The sequence below is a fragment of the Hemitrygon akajei genome, unplaced genomic scaffold (assembly GCF_048418815.1).
Source record: "Hemitrygon akajei unplaced genomic scaffold, sHemAka1.3 Scf000049, whole genome shotgun sequence".
Classification (NCBI taxonomy): domain Eukaryota; kingdom Metazoa; phylum Chordata; class Chondrichthyes; order Myliobatiformes; family Dasyatidae; genus Hemitrygon; species Hemitrygon akajei.
In genome coordinates this window covers 4,261,187-4,279,142 of record NW_027331935.1, presented here as the reverse complement: position 1 = coordinate 4,279,142, position 17,956 = coordinate 4,261,187, and the positions used below count along the sequence as shown (strand labels likewise).

The following is a 17,956-nucleotide window of genomic DNA, read 5'->3' as shown; positions in this document are numbered from 1 at the left end:
CCCCAATCCACCAAAAACCTGACTTACCTGTGCACCTCCAAACTTATTTAATAACTTTCTAATGGTCAGGACATATAAATATTCGGATTTCAATTATAATATGGTAAACTGAATTTACAGATGACACCTAGATTCAAAACGTGGGTGGAGAGCGAGGCAGGTTATGAAAATTTTTGCAAGAGTACAGCACCTGGAAAAATCGGCTTAAGAATACTCTGCAGTAATCTCCTCCCCGTGAAATGTCAATATTTTCCTGGATTATCCATCCCCTTTCACGAATAATAGAATATCATTTATCAATGCTTTCCTGGTCTCTTCTTTGTGGCTATGAAGGACACAAATATATTGGTTCTGTCCGCAGTAATCTGATCTGCTGCCTCTCAGTAATCTGCGGTATATCACGCCTGTCTCTGGAAAATTATCCACTTTAATACACCCTCAAGAGACCAAGCACTACCGCCTTAGTGTCCTGTACGCAAACAAATGTAAAAGACACTGTCGGCAAACACAGTACAGGGAAAGTTTAATCAGAGATTCATACAGAAAGGAAAAAGTTCCTTCAGACTTTGCAATTGAGATGTACATTCAGGGTAATTTCTCTGCCAGAGGAGACGGGACAAAGGCAGGCAGATGGGAATACTTTGGATGTCCCCTGGTCTCCATGCACGGGGTGTGCCGAAGGTACAGTGTCAATTCTGTAATGGAAGTGCCTCGTCAGAGAGGTCGACTATATTCCTCTGAATATATGCAGAAGACCCCAAGAGCGTGACCGAAAGCCATGAATAGCATGTTGAGGTTTGATGATAACGGTACTCTGTACCGAGGGATGATTGCTGAAGGTAGGTTATCAGTTGTTGTACAGCGTAGAATAGAGAGATAAAAAACTTTTTGTGGAAAATAGAAGTGGAAAGATCCATGTTACAGCAGACATCAGGTACCAATACTGCGATCGCGTGGAACACGGAGAAAGAGAAGAAAATACACACTTTTTTATCAAGCTTCCCAGTTAGAATATAAACACCTTTTCAGTGCAGGTTTAGAAACCATGCTCCTTACACCAATCGCACCAAACCTGGTTCAGACCTCGATGCCCGCCTGCACAAATCGTTAACCACACATTTGCCTATATTTCCTTAGCATCTATTCCCTCGTAGGTCTGTGACGCCGGAAGTAAGTGTGAGATCACTATCCGGAGTTGAATGTTCTTAACTATAAGCCTTCTTAACCACTAAATTGATTTGTTCGGAAATTTTGAGGGATCTATAGGCTTTCATAGCACGACTCTCCTGTTCCTCCTCACTGCGATAAAATCTGACATTTGTGCTCTGTAATCCAGCTTGAATTTTAATTATGTATCAGTTCATACTGATGGAACTCCGTCCGTCACATGACAGCCCAGCTCTATACCGTGTCGATGTCCCATTGTAACACATGATGAAACACCACACAGGTGTCATTTATGCATTTAGAGATGAAGCGAATAACAATGAGCCGCAGTGCCCAGTACATCAATTTTACCCTAGCCTGATCGCTAAGTGTTGTTTCTCTTTTTCTTGGTTGAACTTGGGAGAAAGCCCATTAATATCACGGGGAGGACGTACAAACTCCTTCCAGAAAACACCGGATTTGAACTCCGACTTCCATTGCTCCGAGCGTGAATGCTTTGATTCTAAACGTTACGTATTTTGGAGCTTCAAATTGCAAGTTACCAACTAACGTATCCACTTCCTCTTTCAAGTCACTTAAAAATATCAAAAAAAGGATGGGGTACATAACCGATCCCTTGGAAAGGTCCCATCTACTGCCAGTCCCATATTCACTAGGGAAGATCATTCCAAATCCCGGCAGCTGAGTTTCCATCAGTCCCATGACTCCCGACGTTCTGGGTGAGTCTGTTGTGGCGGCTCCTATAAAACGCCTCACTCAATTCCATGCACTGAACGTCCACCACTCTAACCACATTAGCTTGTTTTGTCACCCTTTCACATCAAGTCAAGTCAAGTCAAGTCAACTTTTATTGTCATTTCGTCCATAACTGCTAGTACAGTGCATAGTAAAAATGATACAACGTTTTTCAGGACCATGGTTTACATGACACAGTACACAAAACTGGACTGAACTACGTAATTAGAAAAAAACAAACACAGAGAAAGCTATACTAGACTACAGACCTACACTGGACTGCATAAACTGCACAAAACAGTACCGGCATTACAATAAATAATAACAGAAAGTTATTCAGGTGCGCAATTCATGACCTTCCCGTAACAAAGTGATTTGACTGTCTCGAATGCTGCTTCTCCAAATATTTGTCAATCCTCCCGCGAGGAAACCCATTTCAAAGTTTGAGCCTCCATTAATGCCAGGAGTCACTGTTTCACAATTCCCAGGATTATCCCTACTACCCTCTATCCGTCTCAACCAAGCTTATACTTAACGTTTATATTACGACATTACCCGCTCACGATTAACATTAATTAAATTCACCGACCAACTACTGAAGGACTCAAACTGATTCCACAATTCAGCTTCATCTGGAGTATGTAATATCTGAACACAATCTACTGCTACACCCATCATCTTTCTAATTTTGTAAATAATAATATCCCCATTCGTGTTTGTTTAGAGACCCTCCAATTTCCCAGTTGCTTGAAATACAAAATTAATTGAGCCTTTGTTCCATTAATTATCAAGTGTCTGTTTCTATATCAATGTCCTTTTCAACAATTATTCGCTTGTTCTTTGTCCAGCGTCAGTTCTGTGTTGGCATAGCCGAATATCTCGTTGAAACTGACTAGTAGACCAATCATAAACAAGAGAAAATCTGCAGGTTCTGCAAATCCAAAATGCTGGTGGAGCTCTGCAGGCCAGGCAGCATCTATGTAAAAGAAAAAACTACGGACGTTTTGCGAAGAGACACTGCAGCTGAATTGGATCTTTTTTTCTCTATCTCTCTCCAGTCCTGCTGCCTGAGCTAAAGACTTTCTCCAGCACTTTGTGTAGGATTAGACCATGTCAGTTCCCATTTCGCCTCAGCTGTGTCATTTGTTCTTGGGTTCACAACATCTACTCTTCCACCGAACCAACTCCAGACCCCCTCCCCCCAACTCTTTCACTGAGGGCTAAATTTCTGTTACTGGAAGTTATCTCAAACGGGAAAACAGAAGGAGAAGCCACAGGTAGAGACAGAGGAGAAAACGAGCGTAAAGGAAATGACGGGTAATGACGGGACCAGGATAGATAGATAGATAGATAGATAGATAGATAGATAGATAGATAGATAGATAGATAGATAGATAGATAGATAGATAGATAGATAGATAGATAGATAGATACTTTCTTCATCCCCATGGGGAAATTCAACTTTTTTCCAATGTCCCATACACTTGTTGTAGCAAAACTAATTACATACAATACTTAACTCAGTAAAAAATATGATATGCATCTAAATCACTATCTCAAAAAGCATTAATAATAGCTTTTAAAAAGTTCTTAAGTCCTGGCGGTAGAATTGTAAAGCCTAATGGCATTGGGGAGTATTGACCTCTTCTTCCTGTCTGAGGAGCATTGCATCGATAGTAACCTGTCGCTGAAACTGCTTCTCTGTCTCTGGATGGTGCTATGTAGAGGATGTTCAGAGTTATCCATAATTGACCGTAGCCTACTCAGCGCCCTTCGCTCAGCTACCGATGTTAAACTCTCCAGTACTTTGCCCACGACAGAGCCCGCCTTCCTTACCAGCTTATTAAGACGTGAGGCGTCCCTCTTCTTAATGCTTCCTCCCCAACACGCCACCACAAAGAAGAGGGCGCTCTCCACAACTGACCTATAGAACATCTTCAGCATCTCACTACAGACATTGAATGACGCCAACCTTCTAAGGAAGTACAGTCGACTCTGTGCCTTCCTGCACAAGGCATCTGTGTTGGCAGTCCAGTCTAGCTTCTCGTCTAACTGTACTCCCAGATACTTGTAGGTCTTAACCTGTTCCACACATTCTCCATTAATGATCACTGGCTCCATATGAGGCCTAGATCTCCTAAAGTCCACCACCATCTCCTTGGTCTTGGTGATATTGAGACGCAGGTAGTTTGAGTTGCACCATATCACAAAGTCCTGTATCAGTTTCCTATACTCCTCCTCCTGTCCATTCCTGACACACCCCACTATGGCCGTGTCATCAGCGAACTTCTGCACATGGCAGGACTCCGAGTTATATTGGAAGTCTGATGTGTACAGGGTGAACAGGACCGGAGAGAGTACGGTTCCCTGCGGCGCTCCTGTGCTGCTGACCACCGTGTCAGACCTACAGTCTCCCAACCGCACATACTGAGGTCTGTCTGTCAAGTAGTCCACTATCCAATCCACCATGTGAGAGGAATGGTGGTGCGGACGAAAGTATACTCCATATCAGGCAGTTTTGTCAGAATCGGGAAGGAGGAGTGATAGGTTTGCCTCAAGATTCAATTTAAGCCGGGAGAAGGTGAGATGAAAAAGGGATCTTTACGTGTGGCAGCTCGTCAGGACGAAAAAGAAAGCATATGTTAGATATAAGAAGCAGGAAGTAGGAGGGGCTCATGAGAAATAGAGGGTAGCCAGGAAGGAGCTAAAGAAAGGACTTAGGAGAGCTCGAAGGGGGCATGATAAGGCTTTTGTTATGGTCCAGTCCGAAGTCCGTGGTCTGGCCCACGGACTCCGGACTCTGGGTTCTCCGGCGGTCACTTGCTTCGGTTGGACTTAACCAGAAACACCTGAGGCTCATAGTGGAACTGGGAATATAAGTGGCCCTGGTAGTGAGTGTGGTTGTGGGTCGTCTTGTCAAGATTCTCATGGCACAGTGGAAGGCTGGAACGGACTCTTGCCATCCTTGGGACAGCGTTGGCGAAATATGGCTACTGGAAACCTTGCTGGTAGTAGTCGGTGCTGCCATTGCAGTATGGATTCAGCTGCTTCCCGGGCCAGCAGGGTGGCCGGCAGTCACTCCGAGCTATGTAGGGATCCGGTTGCTTCCATACCCAGCCAAGGCTGCCGGCCGTAACGGCTACTCGGAGCTACCCCGATGCATAGGTGGAACTGTCTGTCGTTCTTTCGTGTTTGAATTTTCCTGTCCTCGCCCCTTGGGGTAAGTTAGGCCGTTCTGCCATTGCCCTGAGGGGGGATCTTTCTAGCCTTGTACTCGCCTTTTTGGGGTAAGTCAGGCAGTTCTGCCATTGCCCTGCGTGGGGAATCTGTCTTGTCTTGTCTTTGCCTCCGTTGGATAAGTCCGGCCATTCTGCCGTTACCCGACGGACGGTCCTGCCCCACCTTGGTGTAGAGTTAAAGATGAGTCCCGGTTTGTCGGCGAATAAGGCCCGGCTCTATGTCTGCGTACTGTCCCGTCTCATGTCAGTGTCTTGCTAAAGATGAGTCCTGGCTTGTCGACGGTTAAGTCCCGGTCCATGTTGGTTTACCGTTCCTAGTCTGCCTCCTAGCTCCAGCCTCCGAGTTATTCAAGCTCCAGCCGCAAGCCTCGAATCAAGCCTGCAGCCTCAAGATCTCCAACCTCTAGCCAAGCCTCAAGACGCCAAGCATCTAGCCAAGCCTCAAGACTCCAAGCCCCTAGTCTCTAGCCAAGCCTGAACCCCAGCCTCAAGTCTCTAGCCAAGCCTGAACCCCAGCCTCAAGTCTCTAGCCAAGCATCGTCAAGTCCGCGCCTGGGCTTGGGGGTTCGAGGCCGAGGCAAGACCCAGGTTCTGCGTTCTGGGTCCTTGTCCAGTCTCGGGCTTCTATTCCATCCCAGGCTTCTCGGTCCCAATCCCTCGTCCTAGCCCGACTTCCCTTGCCTAGACTGCATCCCGTCCCGCCCTTTGGTTCCGTCTCGTCTTGTTTCCCGGACTTCAGTGCCTGTGTCCTGCAGTTGAGACCCAATACAACACCCCCGTATGGCAGCCTTGGCATGTAGGATTAAGGACAACCCCAAGGCGTTCTATGCGTATGTGAAGAGCAGGAGGATGACGAGAACGAAGGTGGGACTGCTAAAGGATAAGGAGGGCAACATATGCCTGGAGGCGGAGGAGGCTGGGGAGGTCCTAAATGAATACTTTGCTTCAGAACTTACAAACGAAAAGGATCTTGATCAGGGTGAGGTCGAAATATGCAGGCCTGTGTGCTGGACAATATTGAGATTAAGGGAAAAAAGGTGCTGGATCTTCTTAAAAAACATCAAGATTGATAAATCCCCAGGGCCGGATATGACACAACAACCCCAGTTGTTGGGGGAATAGAGAGAAGAGATTGCTGGAGTTTTAGCTATGATCTTTGAATCCTCTTTGGCTACAGGGGAAGTGTCGGAGGACTGGAGAATGGCAAATGTAGTACCCTTGTTTAAGAAAAAAGTAACAGGTAGAAACCTGGGAACTATAGACCGGTGAGTATTACGTTGGTGGTCTGCAAACTACTGGAAAGGATTCTTAAGGATAGGATCTACGAGCATTTGGAGAAGTACAGTCTACTCATGAATAGTCAGCATAGCTTTGTGAAGGGAAGACCGTGTTTCACGAGCCTGATTGAGTTTTCTGAACAGGTAACAAAATAAATTGATGAGGGCAGGGCAGTGGATGTGGTCTGCATGGCATTTAATAAGGTCTCTCAGGAGAGACTAATCCAGTTAGTCATTAGTCATGGGATAAGTAGAACCTTGGCTGTTTGGATAAAAAAAAAAGCTTGAAGGAAGAAAGCAGAGGGTAGTTGCGGAAGGAAAGTATTCTGCCTGGAGGTCGGTGACTATTGGAGAGCCGCAGGGATCTGTCCTGGGACCCCTGCTATTTGTGATTTTTATAAATGACCTGGATGTAGACGCGGAAGGATGGATGAGAAACTTTCCGGATGATACGAAGATTGTATGAGTTGTGAATGGAGCTGCAGGTTGTCGAAGGTTACAAGAGGATATAGACAGGCTGCAGAGTTGGGCTGAAAAATGGCGGATGGAGTTCAATCTGGATAAGTGTGAGGTGATGCATTTTGGAAGGACAAACCAGAAGACTGAGCACAGGATTAATGGTCAGTTACTTAAGAGTGTGGATGAACAAAGGGACTTTGGGGTTCAAATCCATACATCTCTCAAGGTCGCTGTGCAGGTTGATAGCCTATTTAAGAAGGCCTATGGGATGCTAGGCTTCATTAACAGGGGGATTGAGTTCAAGAGTAGAGAGGTCATGTTGAAACTCTACAAATCTCTGGTGAGACTACACTTAGAGTATTGTGTTCAATGCTGGTCACCCCATGATAGGAAGTATATGGAAGCTACGGATAGGGTGCAGGAGATTTACCACGATGTTGACTGGTTTGGAGAAAATTCATATGAAGCCAGGTTAGCAGAGCTGGGACTTTTCTCTTTGGAGTATAGAAAAATGAGAGGGGACTTGAGAGAGGTCTACAGGATTATGAGAGGCATAAATAGGGTGGATATTCAGTACCTGTTTCCAAGGGGACCAACATCAAACACCAGAGGGCATAGGTACAAAATTAAGAGAGGGAAGTTTAGGGGTGACATCAGGGGTAAGTTTTTTTTTACACACTGAGGGTTGTGAGTGCCTGGAATGACTTGCCAGGGATGGTGGTGGAGTTTAAAACATTAGGGGTATTTAAGAGCCACTTGCACCGGTACAGGGATGACGGAAAAAATAGAGGGTTATGGGGTAGTGTGGATTTAATACTTTTTTAAAGGATTATATGGGTCGGCACAACATGGAGGGCTGAAGGGCCTGTACTGTGCTGTAGTGTTCTATGATTCTATGGTTCTATGGAGTTTTCTGGAATGCTGACGCCAGTGATGTCGTCGAGATCGGCTGTAACTAGTTGTTTTATAACTATAAAGCAACACCAAGAAAATGCTGGAGCAACTCAGCAGATAGAAATGAGTAAACATTCAACTCTTCGGGCCGACAACCGTCATGATTTTGTACGTGCTGTTCTGTATTTCGAGCATCACCAGATGCTCTCCTGCTTTGTTTGTAAATCAGTTCATCATTTTGTTTCTGTTTACTCACAAGTGGGAGTACAGAATAGGGGCATGAAGGCAGCTGAATTGTACTACTGCACAGTCTTTATTTCTATCGTTTAATGAGTTTCAAAATCCGATTCAGTGGGTATATCACCGCATTCTTGAGATCCCCTCGGAATTTGCTCTGAGTTAGGACGTAAATACACGTGTTGGTGGAGGAACTGAGGATCTGCAGCATTCCCGATGTCTCATCTATAATGTAAACGGGATTCATGACAGAATAATAAACAAAACTCATTGAAATCCGTTGATAGATGTAAAATACCAAACGTGTTCCCCACAACAATATGAAACTACCCGTTATACTGAAGAGCAAAACGATAGATTTGCGTCGGTTCTCCATCTCCCGGTCCTTGTCATTCTCTCCACTTTTTTGTCCTCGGAGCCACCTGCGTGCTCGACTAGCCATCAGAATTGGCCTGGCTGTCAGAATATTGAGCATCAGCATCAGAAAGAATGGGGCACATGGTGTTAAAATACGATGTAACATCTCAAACCCGCCCATGAAGGAGAGTTTTTGTAGCTCGGTGTAAGAACACAGTACCAGGGAACACCATGAATTATTACAAGAGGCTCAGAGGTAAAACCCCAGGGGACACTCTCCAAACAGGCCAGCACACTCACTGTCCCGATAACCACAGCAGCGTTTCTCTCGGTGCAATATTTTAACTTCAGTTTCTCACAGCAAATAGCCACAATTCGATCGACGGTGAAAGAGACAGTCAGCAAGACAGAGGCCGCGATGTTCGCAGAAATCAGCCATCTAGCAATACTGCACACAGGAGTGATGAACAGGAATGATTGTGGGCAGTAAATCCAAGCAGTCCACATCAGCAGCTGTTGCGATATAACGACCAGCAGATCGGCCGCTGCTATTCCCACCAGGTAGAGAGTTACACATTTGAAGAGGCCGCACGTTCCCAGGGACAGGATCACAATCGCCACCAGGTTCGCTGGAAGAGAGAGGGGAAATAGCAAATTGAGAAAATACTGAACAGAACCCAATGCAGCTGTTTTCGGGGATCGTGAAATGTTTCCACTGTTTTGCTGCATGTCGCGGTAGAAGGGTGAAGAGAGAGTCAAGATCTGGCTGAGCTTACACATTAAAATAAAGTCAAATGATTTGAATTCGGATTCCCTTCTGATGACCAAAATGTGAAAAGGCAGCCAGAAGATAAAACCAGGTAACCGCAGAGTCAGTACTTTTTGGAACATTTTCTGCCGGCGTCATCCGCCTCTGATATGAATGAAATGAATAAAACTCGACGCTGATGGCGGACTTCTTGCATTAGACAATCATCAACTTCCATGCGACTCTCTGTCAGCGACAGAACAGGACACAACAGAAACAGCAAATCCCGGAACCACTCATCCAGATAAAATATAACATGTGGGAAAGATGTCAACATGTATTTTCTTTGATCTGTTTCAGAGACCCCCCATGACACGACTAACTCTCATTATCAGAGTCGTCATGGCCTATTGAATAAGCATCCCACATTAAGGTAGTCATGGACATTATCCGGACCCATGTTGTAAGCATCAAGCGCACCTTTAAGCTGCTGCTCTTTGGTCCAGCTTGGAAACTTTTGTTTAATGGCTCCAAACATTCCTACCACATGTCTCTGTTCCTTGCATAAGATGTTCTCTGCTGTCATAAGATCCACGAAGTGAATGCCAGCGTTTGTCAACCTGGATGGGACCAAATGCATTCCCATGGTCACCGCAGCCATTTACCAAGGCATTGCCTACTCGGGATTCAAGGGATGCTATAGCACCAATGGGGGCTGGATCGATTTGGTGGGCATGGACAACTTGGTATATCGAAGACTTGCAACGATTTGCCCTCTGAAGATCATTCTCCATCATCTTTTGAGAAGCTGCAACACCACTGAACCCTAGGCCGTCCTGGTTTGTAGTGATCTGGGAAGCGCCTGTTTTGTCAACCCTTGTAATGTCTCCGTACCTACAAATTCTTGACATAGTTCTGTTACTGGTAGCTACAGAAGGTAGAATGGTGTTCTAATAAAATGTTGGATGATGACACCTCTACAAGCTCACACAGATGCGTGGGGTAATTACATCTGTACTTCTGCCTCTTGAGTAAAGCCTCACAAGCCAAAGTCCCAACATCTACCAGTCACACTCAAGCACAACAACACAAGCTGTTTTCTATACTGCTGCTTTCTCTTTCTCTACATGCCGTTTGGGGCTTTGTGTTTCCAGCATTTCCCGTGTTTGTTTCCTGTCCCAACATTTGCCACCTCGCTGACTTTACAGCAAGTCTTTGACTGAGGCAGCAGTCAGCGCGTAGTCTGATACAGCCTCTCAGATACATTCAAAAACGAGGAAATCTGCAGATGCTGGAAATTCAAGGAAAACACACAAAATGCTGGTGGAACGCAGCAGGCGAGGCAGCATCTATAGGAAGAAGTACAGTCGACGTTTCGGGCCGTCTTCTTCCTAAAGATGCTGCCTGGCCTGCTGCGTTCCACCAGCATTTTGTGTGTGTTGTTACACAGATATACCTGAAGCCTCCAACTGAATATCCATCACAGGGAAGCCGGGGAGAGGAATTCAACGTCCAGTAGCAGAGTCGGTGGCGCAGTCAGGTGTCTGTAGCGGTGTCAGATGTGGACAGTAGAATACATTTCACAGTATTGATAGTTATGAATGACCACGTCGGTTTTGTTAATTGATCGGTAACGACGTCATTGCGTTGTTCAACAACTGCTTCACTTTCTGTCACACCGCACACAATTACTAAAAATCCTCAAGGTTCATGGTGCAAAATGATGCTCCTCACATTTGCTGAATCGTTACCTTTACTCGTACCTCACACAACCGCTCACGTACCAATGCAGACAATCAATTTGTATCATCTCATTTTAAACACAGTATTTGCAAATGCAGTGTAACTGCTTCGAGACCAAAAGCACAGAGACCAGAACATCACATTATTGAGCACAAACCCCTGGAAGAAATCTGCTTGTCCCACTGAGGTCCTCCGATGTTGGCGGATTTGCTGAATTCTCACAGCGGTTTCGTGTTATTTCCAGGTTTCAGATTCCACAGTCGCTGGCTGCGATTCCATTCCTAGAATGCCGAACACTTGGACTGGACATATGGCAATGGAAACCAGCGACAGAAACCATCACTACATTGATATTCAACTTCAATTCCCACCAACGGCAGCTGATACGGCGGATTACCGGGAATTCCAGAGACTGAAATAAAAGGATAGTAAACTTCTCCTATCCGCAAGAGGACTGGATAACCCATTTCGGTGATAATCTGCCAATTGTGTTGCTCCTGAATTCACAGATACGTCAGAAACTCTAAGCTAATGTATTCAAAACGGCGCTGATTTATACAAAGCATCATTCTCCAGAGATCCGGTTACTGCGCTGACTGACTGACCTCAGTCACTTAAACAAACATGGTATTTCAACACCTATCCAATGGAGAAAAGATGTAAATATTGGACCGAATGAAGATAAGTACTTATAAATTCCTACGCATTACCTCAGCGGTGACTCATCCAGTGAAAAGAATGTCGGAGCTCTAATGACAAAGACCCGAAACAGCCACATTTACAGATTTCAGTCTTTTGATCACTAATTATCCATTTGTAAGCACAGTTCAACGACACGTCCGATCCCTAACTTCTGTCCCTGCGGTTTTCTATTTTCAGCATCATCCTGCCCCCCTCCCCACACACTCACACTCACACTCACGCACACACACACACACACACACACACACACACACACACACACACACACAGAACACACACACACACACACACACACACACACACACACACACACACACACACACACACACACACACACACACACACACACACACACACGTGATGGCAGTGGTCTGACCACCACGATGCTGATGTAGAAAACATGAGATCACCAGCAGATTCTGGAAATCCAAGGCACCACACACAATGTGTTGACAAAGCTCTGCGGAGTTCCTCAAGTATTTTTAGATGTTGCTGATGTAATAGGCGTTTTAGAGCATCTCAAACCTGTTAGAGGTCAAACGAAAATTACGAAGAAATGCTTCCATCTGCAAAGGAAATATTAAATATTGAATATTAAAAATCGGTCGCTAAATTTGGAGATTTAGATAGGATGGTCAATAACAGGATAGCTAAAAGTGAATGAAAGAAAGACAAGCGTCACATGCAATGTTATATATGTGTCAAAGAAAGAGAGAGTCAGGCCGACAGATTGACAATGATATATTGTGCAACAGCCGATTTAGGCAGCCGTCTCCCTCACTGACCCAGTTTCACTGACACAGATCACAGAGACAGCGACAGCTCATCAGTTCCACAGTTTCAGACAACAGAGAAATTCAGACTCAGTCCCACACTGAACCCAAGTCCGAAACACAGATTACCAATACAACGGTTTACACTCGACCAGAGATGGTCAATACTTACATTGAATTCTGTACGAGTATCGAACAGTTAGGGACACAGGCCATGTCTCCAGATCTTCACCCACGGGGCTGGCAGAGTCAGTGTGGGCTCAAGATTGGACAACCAGATGCAACATTGGGAACTGATGAATTTGATATTGGAAGAACTTAAAAAGGTTTGGATAAGCACATGGGGTTCTTGATAATATGCCTGGGTGAGAATTAGTCAGCAGGTCAAGGTCAGGTAGAGGAAATAAATGGACGGCGTTCAAACATTTAGGTGACTCAAGGATTGTGTCTGAGACCCCAGCTGTTCACAGTCTACATTGGAAATTTCAATGTGAGGACCAACTTTATTATATCCATGTCGCTGTAGCACAGATCTGAATGGCAGGGTTAGTGGTGAGAAGGGCGCAGCCATGGTTTGGGGATGCAGACAGAAGTGAAGGAATGAAGATGTGGCAGACGGACAGAATATGGGGGATCTGAGGCCATCCATTCCTAGTGGAACAATCTAGAAAATCCATATTTATATGCGGACAGATTGAATGGTTCAGAGGGTCCTCACGGTCCTTGTCAACAGGTCACTAAGAGTTAACATACAGGTACCGCAAATAATTAGGAAGCAAAAAACAGTATCTTCTGCTGTGATGCAGGAGCATTGGAGAAGATGTATAAAGATGTCTTACTGGGAAGTGTCCTACAAGATGTGGTGAGAATTAACCTTGATTATTAGTTCCAGGTCTTGTCACATTTCCTTGGGATAGTTCTACCGATTAAAGAGAGGGTGCGAGACTATTGCTCACACTGACAGGTCTAGGTCTGGGATGGCCCGCTTGCTGCGTGTGGGGAGAGTGAGTCTGTATTCTCTGGAATTGTGAGGAGAAATGCTGGATTCTTTCAGACCGTTCAGATTAATTACAGGGAGGATGTCTCTTCTGAATGAGAATTCTATTACCGTGTGTTATTGTCCCAGCATGAAGGAACAGATATTTAGGAATGCGTGGGAGACAAATGTCCTCAATTAGTGATTCCATCTCCCGTTAAAACATACAAAAGTGCAGAACAGAAGGAGGCCATTTTGTCTGCGACGGTGGGCTGACCAAATTAAGCCAGTGATGCCTCATAGAACGAATCCTTCTGCCAGAATGCTCATTGAATACTGTTTCCAGGTCTAGTTACAGTTCCTCAGGAAAGTTATCCCTGCAACGGAGAGAGTGAAGGGACTTTTCCTCACAAGGACTTGAATGCTTCAAGAGATGGTAGGCTGTATATGTAAGGGGAAAGTGGATAAGCTGGAACTGTTTTCTTTGGAATTATGAGAAGAATTGATCGGTTCTTTCAGGTAATTCAGACCGATTGCTGGGAGGATGTTTCCCTTGAATGAGATTCTATTACCATGGGTCACAGACTCCGAATGAACGACATCATATTCACGATGGAGTGGAAAATAAATTTCCCTCATCAGTGATTATTTCTTCAGTTAGACCGTGTGGAGCAGGAAGAGAACATTTACTCTGTGATGTTGGGCTGATATGGTTAAGCCTGTGATACCTAATTAAACTAATCAGCCTGTCTCCGTGTTGTCTATACCCGTCCCTTCTCTGTGAATTTGTTTGCCTATCGCAGAATCTCATAAACACCATTGCCTTCACCACCACGCCTGAAATGATTTCCAGACACTCGCAACTCTCTGTTTTGTTTTAAACATTTCGCCACACATCTCCTTTGAACATTTTCCGTTCTCACCTCAACTGCATGTCCTCTGTTATTTGGTACTTTAATGCTGTGAGAAAGGTTACAGTTGCCGACTGTGTTTATGACTCTTATCAGCCTCTCTATCTCCCCTTGGTGGCTGCCATTCTGGAAAGGATAACAGGAGTTCGTGCAAATCTTCCTCATAGATCTCTTGTCTATAAACCTCTTCCAAACCCTTTCCGCAGCCTTGTCCTCCTTTCTATAATGGACCGACCGAAACTAAATTTAAAATCCAGATGGAACCTAACCAGAGCTTGAAAAAGCGGCAACAACACTTACTTTTATGAGAATAATGATCCTCTCAGTTCTCACCTTGGCTTCCGCCACTCGGACCAGAACAATCCAAGTTTGTGCAACTTCTAGTTCTCCTCCCGAAGGTTCTCCTTATAACCTCGTCTATACTCTTTCCAAATCCTCGTCACCCTTCCTATAAGACGACTGAAACTAAATGCAATACTCCACATGCAACCCGACCAGAGTTGTCCGGTGAAAAGGAACCTATGGGGATAGGCTGGTTCTGTGATGTCCCGACAAGCAGTAGGTTGGAGAGCTGTTGCAGGCTGTTTTCTCTGCACCCGGATAGCTGGGTATCGTTATCAACAGAAAGGAACGGCAACAGCACTTCCTCCTTCAAACACGAGAAGCTGGACGCACGTCGGGGACTGAGAGGTCCTCTCCCTATTGAAGACACAAAGCCAGACGGAAGTCACCCAGTTTCACCAAATGCTCATGGAGACATCTTGTTGGACCACATCGCGATTCCGTCCCCCTATCTAGCCAGTTACATGTGGCAGTCCACACCTCTGCAGCCACGTCCACCTTGACAGAAAGCATCCTGAGTGGACACATCATGGCTTGGTACCGCAGATCGCTCCTCCTGTGACCGTGAGAAATTGCAGAAGGTTCTGGACGCAGCTCAACACGTCACGGAAACCAGACTCCCCTCCGTGGACTCGGTCTTCACATCCAATGCCTTGGTAGAGTAGCCAGTGCACTCCAGGGTCCTACCCATCCCAGACATCCTCTCTCCCTTCCAATCGGACAGAAGATGCCAAAGTATGAAAGCACACACTGCCAGGCTCAAGGACAGTTTCTACCCACTGTTATAAGGACAAGGAATATGTTCTATCATAGTTTTACGTGATAAGAATATCCCTAATATGAGTAAATGGACTTGACGTCAATCTAGTGGATCTTGCACCTTATTGTCTATCTGGCCGGTGATGTACTGGCATCGACACTGGACATCGAGGCGAGTGGTCCTGGATTAGAATCCAACCGGCTTCTTCCAAAACAGACAAAAATGCTAAAGAAACGCTCTCTAAGTCGACATCTCTCTACTAGGACACGAAAATATACACATTTTTAAAGTTATTTTATGTCTGTTTTATCGTCCATCTTTACCGTGTTCCTGGGACAGTTAAAGGCTGCCATTTACAGCCTGGAGATGGTTTGGCTGCTCCAGCGCTTTGCTAGCTCCGAGAAGATTGTGTGACAAGAGTGCATAATCAGACGACCACAATGAGAAGAAATTTCGATGCGTGGCGGGAATCGCTGTTCGACACCGTTTCGCCGTTTAACGAGTCCATTAATCTGCTGAGGAAGTTCGAGATATCGAGGTAAATGCTAAATGCGAGGGAGAGTTCAGCGCCGGTTGCCTGTCAGAGTAGGAATCTATAAGTGACCGATCACAGTGTGGGTCTCTGTAGACGGCGGGTACGCCTCTTTGATTGTGTCTTGTCTCCCTCTTTTGATGAATGTCGTTGATATCAGAGGATGAAGCTGCGTTTATAGCCTCTGGACTTTCTCAGATTTATGCTATTTATATTCTGTGCTTTTATCGTCGGTTCCTTTTCGGTTTTGTTGTGTGAGGGGAAGAAGTTTCGGGGTTAATGCTCAGTTAGTATTCTAAAAGTCTTTTTTTTCGTTCGGGACATGAAGCAAATGCTCCTGCTCCGTTTCGTCGTTTCGTGCGGTGGTTTGCGGGGTGGGGGGGGGGGGGGCGGTGGACGTGCAGGGAATTAGGTGATCAGGATGCTGTTCCTTTTGAGGAGGGAAGGGTTTGGGTTCTGTTTCAATGTTTTTCCTTGAATTAATTTCATGTACTTTCTGTGACTCGTGCGTCTCTAAGAAATGTTTAAGAAATCAGATTTGCATATGGATATGCTTTGATAATAAAAAAAAACCTTTGAATCTTTCAAAGTTGCCGTGCGGTTCATCACAACATCGTTATTGTTTAACTGTAGTGCACTTTATCTGTGGCAGTTATACTCTATTCTGCATTCTGTTATTGTTTTCCCTTTTCCTACCGCAATGCACTGTGCAATGTAGTGATTGTTGTGCACCGTATTGAAGACAAGACTATCACTGTCCCTCGGTACAGGTGTCAACAATAAACCAATCCTGCGAGGTCCGACAAGGCGCCAGGGCACGGATCATTGCTCTTCTTGTCTGGCATTGCTGGTTTATTGCGAATTATTCAGGAGCTCCAGGTTCACAGATTGTTGTCCGGTGCGCTCCCGTCTGCTTCAGCACTTGTATCCCCCTGCCTCACTGCAAGGGCTGTGATCGGTGACAGGAGTGGCTGACTGAACAAAGGTCCTTCCGACAACACCTGAACCTGAACCCCACCCACACAGACAGTACACACATTTCTTCCAAATCTGCTCCTTCCCTACGCTAGCCTGCGGGTCACACTTGGACAACGAGTAGCATAAGGTTAACCTAACCCACCCCCTCCACGATGGGAGCAGTTGGTGAAAGTTCGTATGAGAAGCTGCTGCATATCACAAGTTGTGTTTCTCTGACCACTGCCGCCAGACATACAAACTCGGAAGAGTATTGATAAGGGCAGAGTTCACTATTCTTGTAAAAACATTGCACAGGAGAATACAGCAAACTACGGCAAGGGGGAAAAAAAACGCCAATATCAATATAGTAATGAGTAGACGATGATCGCCCACATCATATGACATGATGAGAGAGTTTCGATCCCGGTGTTCAGTTCTCTCTCTCTCTCTCTCTCTCTCTCTCTCTCTCTCTCTCTCTCTCTCTCTCTCTCTCTCTCTCTCTCTCTCTCTCTCTCTCTCTCTCTCTCTCTCACTTATTCGCCAGGTCTCTCATGTCACATAACAGATTTAATTCTAGCGTGACCCTCTCACGTAGCTCGTCACAAAGTTGGCACGTTAACTAACTCTGCTGACAGCCACATGACTCAGCGCCTTCCATAAATAACACATCTTGGGTCGGTATAATTTGGTATCAACCAAACAAGTAAACTTGAATGTTGCAATGAGGGAACTTTAACTCTGGTGATTGCCGAGTGAATGCTGCCCCATGCACAGTTGTCATTCACCAGGATATAACAGATCATGCACCGGCATAAAAGAAAATAATAGTAATAAAAAACTAAAGGGCCCATTGCCGATAAACCATTCTAAACGTGTACATAAATGTTGGAGCTCCGTTCTGTACTAGTTGACTATATCACTTTACTCAAGATGATGGATTCCATTCATCGGCCACAGATCGAACTTCCCTCAAAGATCGTCATGTGCTAACTGGCTAACACAGAATTATTGGCATTTCCTCCTTGAAAATATTGTTTTGAACAAAGCACTCCTGGCAATCGGGTCTGCTCTTCAGGTGTTTTCTCCAAGTGTCTACCCTTGTGCTCTTCTCCACACACCAAACGCAGCTGCTGTCCCTCGGAAATCT

At 45.3% G+C, this 17,956-nt stretch overlaps 1 protein-coding gene and 1 pseudogene across 1 annotated transcript in view; both read right to left on the bottom strand.

Moving 5' to 3' along the window:
- Nucleotides 1-17,956, bottom strand: part of LOC140721010 (uncharacterized) — an 878,357-nt gene that overhangs the window by 560,655 nt on the left and 299,746 nt on the right. The gene's annotated exons all lie outside the window — the stretch shown is intronic.
- LOC140721009 (lysozyme g-like) lies at nucleotides 9,514-10,024 on the bottom strand (annotated as a pseudogene).